Below are 7,336 nucleotides of genomic sequence, written 5' to 3'. Positions count from 1 at the left end.
ATATCGCGAGTCGACGTGCCGGTGAAGATAAGACTTGGGAGAGAAAAGAACAGCCACATACATAATGACCATCACCGCACTGATCAAAGTATCCAAACAATACTGTTTTAAGTGGACGTAATTGAACATATTTATATAATAAGAAATTATTTGACGAATTATATTATATTTATTGAGAAATTTCTAAGGCCTTATTTGGTTCCTGATTGATCTTTGTTTTATTAGATTCAAAGCATATTTGTCTGTTAATTTAAATACAGGTTAGTTCTCCTATTACCAGAATTTTTTTTTTTTAAGAATTATTACAAAACTATTAGGTAAAGAAGTACCTTTGGTCCTCTAATTTTATAATTGATTACATAATTTTAAAAGCAAAGAATCTTATCAATACTTTAATCCTAACACTGTTAGACTATACAACAATCATTGCTATATTAAACTTATATGTTAGTATATAAAATGTTTTGTTAATACTCAAGATTTTGTTATTAGCAATTTTTCTGATTTTAATAAAGTCAAAGCCTAAAAGTTTTCTTTTGCGCGAGATATTATTATATATGACAAGACGAAAATGCTAATTCAAGACATCCCTACGAAGTTCCAAAGTTGAAATAGCTTCTGACCCAATGATGCGATCATCAAAACCCATTACTACCATTCCTGATTTCCTGATCATCAGCTTCATAGTTATAATTCTGATCAGTTTCATCGGAAATAGTACTTCTCAAGCACCAATCTACGTTGGAGACGACTGCCATAATTCAACCCCTCAAGCCCTCACTACTTCATACAAAGCAAACCTTAACCAGGTTCTCTCATGGATCTCCACAAACGCCGCCACAAGCAAAGGCTACAACCACACCGTGATCGGTAACATTGCCAACGATGCTGTCTATGGCCTATATGATTGCCGCGGTGACGCCGCCGGTTACCTCTGCCAGTTCTGTGTCTCCACTGCCACCAGGGAGGTTCCCCAACGGTGTCCCAATCGTCCCTCTGCTGTGATATGGTACTAGTCTGGCTTGTCTTTTATTATATGCTTGTTGCGATTTTTTTTCAATGCCAGAGCAATATTTATGGTTATTAATTAACTTAACAATAATAATAAAAGATGTATGGCGTATATACGATGTTTCGTTTTGAATAATATAATTATAATAATTTAAGGCACTAAATATTGACTATATAATTTAGTTGGATATATCTAAATTCAGATCAGAGAAAGAGAAATAGCTGGGAAACGAGGAGGAAAACCAGTTTGTGTGCAAGGGACAGAATCTTAATGCCAATAATGACAGAATATTTTTTTAAAAATTCTTTCTCTGTTTCTCATAATTGAACGCAATCAGTGGCAGAGCCAATTATGGTGATTTGCCCACTCACTTGGGGGAAGTTATTAAATGTGCGTATGAGTTTTAGTACCTCCTTTACGTGTTCTAAATATATAAAAATTAGGTAACTAATTTATAAAGATTAAGAGAATTAGTCAGACTACTTATTTATAACAATAAGTGATGATTTTTCATAATTTTTTTAAAAAAATTTTTGCTTTGCAAACTCTCTCACGGCTAATAGAATTGTTTAGGAAAAAAATTATAAATTTGTGACACAAAGTGAATTGAGGTCTAATATTCATTATCAAAGCAAAGCCTCAATTAGTTTCTCTATTTAAGCAGGGAATATTTTATTTACATCCATACTTTTGAATCTTAAGTTTTAATATTTTATACCCCACTCTTGTGCTTTATAATTTTGCATTCTTAATTTAAAGTCTTGGCTCAACCTCACCACCACATGATAGTCATGGTTATATATTAATTATTCTTTATGTATATTACCACACTCTATAGATTACACATGTTAACAAGTTTTTATCCCGTGGTAGTCATAACGAAAAAGGGTATTTAAAGAAAATCAACTCATATTTATTATAAATAACTAACTTAACTAATTTATTTAATAAAATCTTTTGGGTTGCTTATATTTTTATATCTTGAAATGGTTTGGATCCACCAACAAGGAAAGAGTGAATTAGTTTTCTTGTTTCTCCTCCTACTGGAAAGTCCTTGTTTGGGTTGTAATGCAAGGACACTATCCTGGACTTACATATGCATCTTCAAAGCTTGTTGTTGCTGGCGTTCTATTTTTCACCTCCAGGGAATGCCTTGATTACGTCTTGGCTAGTTCTTCAATTCTTGACCTTGAGGACAAGGTCAATCTTCTAGGGGGAAATAATGTAACGATCCAACTTCATATTGAGATGGGCTTGGATTAAGATGAAGGTATTACTGGGCTGATGAATTTGGGCTTAGGGCAGGGAAAAGGTAAAGATATAAATAGACAAATAAGAGGCCTTCAATATTTCTCTCTTCTGCAGATTCTCTCCTCCTATTAGACTCTCTCTACTGTACCTTTCCTCTTCTCTCCCTTTCTATGATTTTTAGCTTCACATTTTCGTGATTTCTTCACTATATTGAGAGCTATGCTCTTGACTAGAGTGATTGCATACCGATAGTGAGTTGCTTTATCAATTATATATGCTATTCATACTTTTTCCTAAGTATATTTAGATCACCACACTGAGGTAGTAACTAATTTCATTAATCTCTATAGATTAGTTATCTAGTTTTTATATTGGAGATCAAAGAGAATATATATATATATATATATAACATATTAATGGAAGAATAATATTTAAAACTATATATCATTCCACAAAACACGTTAGATGATATGGGGTAGTGATAAATAACGAATCGAAACAAAAGATAGGACACGAATTTGTCTTAAAAACTCAAATTGCTAATTGCAATGAATTTATAACTTTTTTGTGTAAGTCACTGTATCTTTAAGTCACTTTGATTTGAGAATAATTTCTGTCGGACCAGGAGCATTAAAATTTAAACCTTTCTAACAAGTGGGCTTCCTGATATTGGAACTTATATTCTCCTCCTTTCAGGAGTGATAATGAATTTATACATTTTAATTATTCCTCATGCAAGTGTTTTTATTTGGTTGCCAAATAGGTACGACTACTGCATCCTTCGATACTCTAACAGGAACTTCTTTGGAAAGGTGACAACAAACCCATGGTGGTACAATGGAGGAACCAAGAAGGTGTCAGATTCGACAGAGCCCAAAAGGCGGAGACTTACTTGAGGAATCTAATAGAAAAAGCCACGAACGACTTAGGTGCAAGGGAGAGTTTGATTTGGGTGATGGAAGAAGAAGATATGCATTAGTACAGTGCACCAGAGACCTTAACGGCAGTAAGTGCAAGCAATGTTTAGAGGCTATGATGGATAAGGTTCCTCAATGTTGTGAGCAAAAGCAAGGATGGTTTGTTGGCGCGCCAAATTGTCTCATCAAGTATGATGATTACATGTTTTATCAATTATCCTCCCCAACTAATCCTAATGCCACAAGAGGTAATACATTATTATGCCCCTTAAATATAAGAGTTAATTGATAAGTTTATTATAGTTCAAAGCTTAGGAATAATATAGCATCTCACATGCAACTTTGTACATGAAAAAATGTGCTCAACGAATCGAATACTAATTACAATACCTTGGCATAGTTTACATGTGAAAACCCTTAGCTTGCAACTCATTTTTATTTGTAGATGGTGCAGTCAATAGTGCTAACAAAGTGCCAAAAGCCATGATAATAAGTTCAAGTACATTAGTGGCTGTAGCTATACTAAGTCTGTCAATCTACTACTTCTGGCAAAGGAAGAATAGAAAAGGTAACTATTAGTGTTTCTATCTATCTTTTTAAAACTCTCAATTTTCTTGCACGCACATGTTTGTATGGGGTTTTGGACTTCTAATATGCCTCTTTCGAGTGTCTTTTATAATACTTCAACTTCCCAACTGTTTATAAATTATGTATTTCTACTTATTTTCTTAGAAAAATCATAAAAATTTATAATTGTACCATTTCATCATCATAAGATATTAAAATGTATGTCACTCATTTTATTTAGAATCTAATTATCAAAAGAAAAATGAAAATAAAATTTGAGAAGCTGAGACATTATGAAGAGCATTAGAGAACATTAGAAAGTGGCACATTAAAGACCCTAAACCCATGTGCATGTCTGTATAGTTGTACGAAATTAATAAGTATCAATCTGTTACTTGTCCTGTAGATGAAGTAACATCAGACAACACTCCTATTTTTTATGATCATTCCCAAAGTGAGAGTTCATTCAACACAGACCTGCCCTTACTCTCTTTAAGTATCATTCAACAGAGTACGAATAACTTTTCAGAAACATCTAAGTTGGGGCATGGTGGATTTGGTGCTGTCTATAAGGTATCAATATATTGCATTTGAAGTTATGAAGTTGAAAAAGATAGATAATATGTCAAGTCATATAGCATTATTTACTATCTGGGTTGCCTTATTTTAGTTAGACTTGTAATTGAGTCATTATATAGTGTAAAACAAATTAGTTGACTTTCTTATTAATCTTATATTAGTATGCTAATATACTTAAAATAGCATATGCTATTTTAACATCTTAAATACCCATGGTAATTTATGTTAATTTAACTTAACATCTTGTAAAAACTTTTGATTAGGGGACAATGCCAGATGGTAGGGAAATTGCAGTGAAAAGACTTTCACAAGCTTCTAGTCAAGGTTTAGAGGAGTTCAAGAATGAAGTGATATTCATTGCAAAATTGCAACATAAAAATCTTGTTAGGCTCTTAGGTTGTTGCGTACAGAAAAATGAAAGGTTACTTGCATATGAGTACATGCCAAATTTTAGCCTTGACTGCCAACTTTTCAGTATGTTCTCTTGAACTCCACCTCTATCTCCTTTCTCTTTATGCTTCTCTATGTGGGTCAAATTTAGTGTGTCTCCATTCTTTTGTCTCTTTATATTGTTTAAAGTTAATGTTGATATTGATTGATAAGTTAATCTAATAGTAATTGATAAATTAACTGAAGCTAAATTATATAAAATCTCTCTAAACTTTGTGTCATGTGTAAATAATCTCCCTTACTTTTAAAGCTTTACGATAAACTTTCAAAATTTTTACATTTACATAGAAAGTGGCTTAAAGTTTAACGAGTTTATCTGAACATAACTCAAAGTTTGGAGGGATTATATTCATACAAAAATAAATTTTTTGAGGGGTATAAAATTGATTAGTTTGAGGTTATTTGTGTAAATATAAAAAATTCACAGAGGTTTATTGTAAAATATAAAGGTCAGGAAGGCTATTTATATATGACATAAAGTTCAAACATCGTCCAAACTTTGAAATGAAGGGTCTCAACAATCTAAAACTGAGGACTCTAACAAGGATAAATTCAGAAACAAATCAATATAGAATAATTTTCACAATAACATTTTTAGGTGTTAATGGGTTATGTTAGTTAGTCTTGAGTTGCATTTTATACATATTACCCATATAAAGCCGCATGTCTAAGAAATATGTGATTAATGAGGTAAGCAATGTCGCACGTTAATCATCTCTTGAGCTATTTAGTTTAAATTTGGACAGATCAAATTAATTGCATTCACATAGTTATAATATCAATGAGGAGATTTAACTAGCTAGGCTGACAGGTAAAAGTAATTTGGATGGTATAAAAGGTGGGTAACAAGTTATTGTTCAAACCATGAGTAATAGATACATGCTTTTCACATATATGCATGGTTGCTTTTTTGAAGCATACATGTTTCGTAGTATAAACTTTCATGAAAACCAAATTCGGATCATCGATCAAAAAGACTTAGCAATGCATTTTAGTTTCAAATTTTGTTGTTTTAGTAGCTACTACGCAATTAAATTTCAAGAATGCCTCTTAGAGAACAAGCAATTAATATATCTTGTTTTTTTTCCTTCATAGGCTCATGTTAGTAAATCTTTCCTAATTCTTGCTAGATATAGAAAATAGAAAGAAACTAGATTGGAAGCAAAGGCTATATATTATTAACGGAATTGCAAGAGGAATTTTGTATCTCCATAAAGACTCTCGACTAAAAGTAATTCATAGAGATTTAAAAGCGAGCAATATCCTTTTGGATCATGAGATGACCCCTAAAATATCAGACTTCGGATTGGCAAGGACTTTTGAGGGAGCTCAAAATCAAGGAAATACAAGACGAGTAATGGGTACTTTGTAAGTATTATCTAGCTACAAGTCATTTTGATTTTTTTTCTTTTCAATTGAAAATTAGTTTTTGAAGTGTAATTAGATGTTATAGTTCGTGCTTAACTAACTGTGTTTTATCACTTGATTTCAAAACAGTGGATATATGGCTCCAGAATATGTCATGGAAGGATTATTTTCGGTGAAATCAGATGTTTTTAGCTTTGGAGTTCTTCTACTAGAAATTATATGTGGAAAAAAGAATAGTAGTTTCTATCATTCTGGTCAAAGCCTTCCTATTTATGTGAGTTTATTTTTCGGATATAATCTCATTAAGAAATGTTTAGTTTACACAAAAAAATGAGTTGCCACAATCATTTCAAATGAAAACAATTAATTAAACTCTAATCTAGTTCAGGTTTATAGCTTCTGACATGCCACCTCACAAAAATTTCAACCAAGAACTAAGCTAATAAGTTTGTCTAGGCCATTATGTTAAAAATTATTGGGTTACATGTTAATTCATTGACATGAAAGTAACGTTGAATACATAGTTTCATAAACCTCAAATAATTCACAATTGTTTGCAGACTTGGAATCTGTGGTGTAAAGGAAAATGTTTGGAATTGATGGATCCAATGCTGAAAGAGTTTTACGTTGAAGGTGAGGTTTTGAAGTGCATACACATTCGATTGCTTTGTATTCAGGAAGATGCAGTAGATAGACCAATTATGTCCTCTGTTGTGATGATGCTTGGAAGTGACTCAATGACCTTTCCCAAGCCAAATCGTCCTGCATTTTCAATTGGAAGAAGTGTCACAAGAGATTCAAATTCCGAGCATGCCTCTGTGAACGAGGCAACAATGTCCAACATCACACCTAGGTGACAAAATTAGCAAGCCTATAATGAACCTTTTGTATGTTAACCAATCAAAAGGGATACAATCAGCCATAAAGACCAAAATGATGAGAAACTAAAGGACAGGTTTTGGCAAATTTAGATATAATCAAATAAGCCTCTGCTTGCATTAGTTCTTTCAAGGTGTTTGGTTTACCTTATTTTAAGTGATCTTGCATTGTACAATATAAATATATAAGAAAAATTTTATCTCATAAAATACAAAAATAATTTTCTGAAGGCATCACAAAAATGCCGTTTCTGATCAGGAAATATTCCCAAAAACATATCTCTTAGATTTCAAAATTTCAAATCAGTCTTGTT

General features: G+C 32.3%; 1 pseudogene; it reads left to right on the top strand.

Annotated features, from left to right (window-relative positions):
- Positions 1 to 626: 626 nt before the first annotated feature.
- LOC114759182 (cysteine-rich receptor-like protein kinase 8) lies at positions 627 to 7,001 on the top strand (annotated as a pseudogene).
- The last annotated feature ends 335 nt before the right edge of the window (positions 7,002 to 7,336 follow it).

Source organism: Neltuma alba, unplaced genomic scaffold (genome assembly GCF_004799145.2).
Source record: "Neltuma alba isolate B1F8T4 unplaced genomic scaffold, ASM479914v2 tig00001562_pilon, whole genome shotgun sequence".
NCBI classification, from domain to species: domain Eukaryota; kingdom Viridiplantae; phylum Streptophyta; class Magnoliopsida; order Fabales; family Fabaceae; genus Neltuma; species Neltuma alba.
The sequence above is the reverse complement of the archived record's forward strand: the minus strand, read 5'-3'. Positions and strand labels throughout refer to the sequence as shown.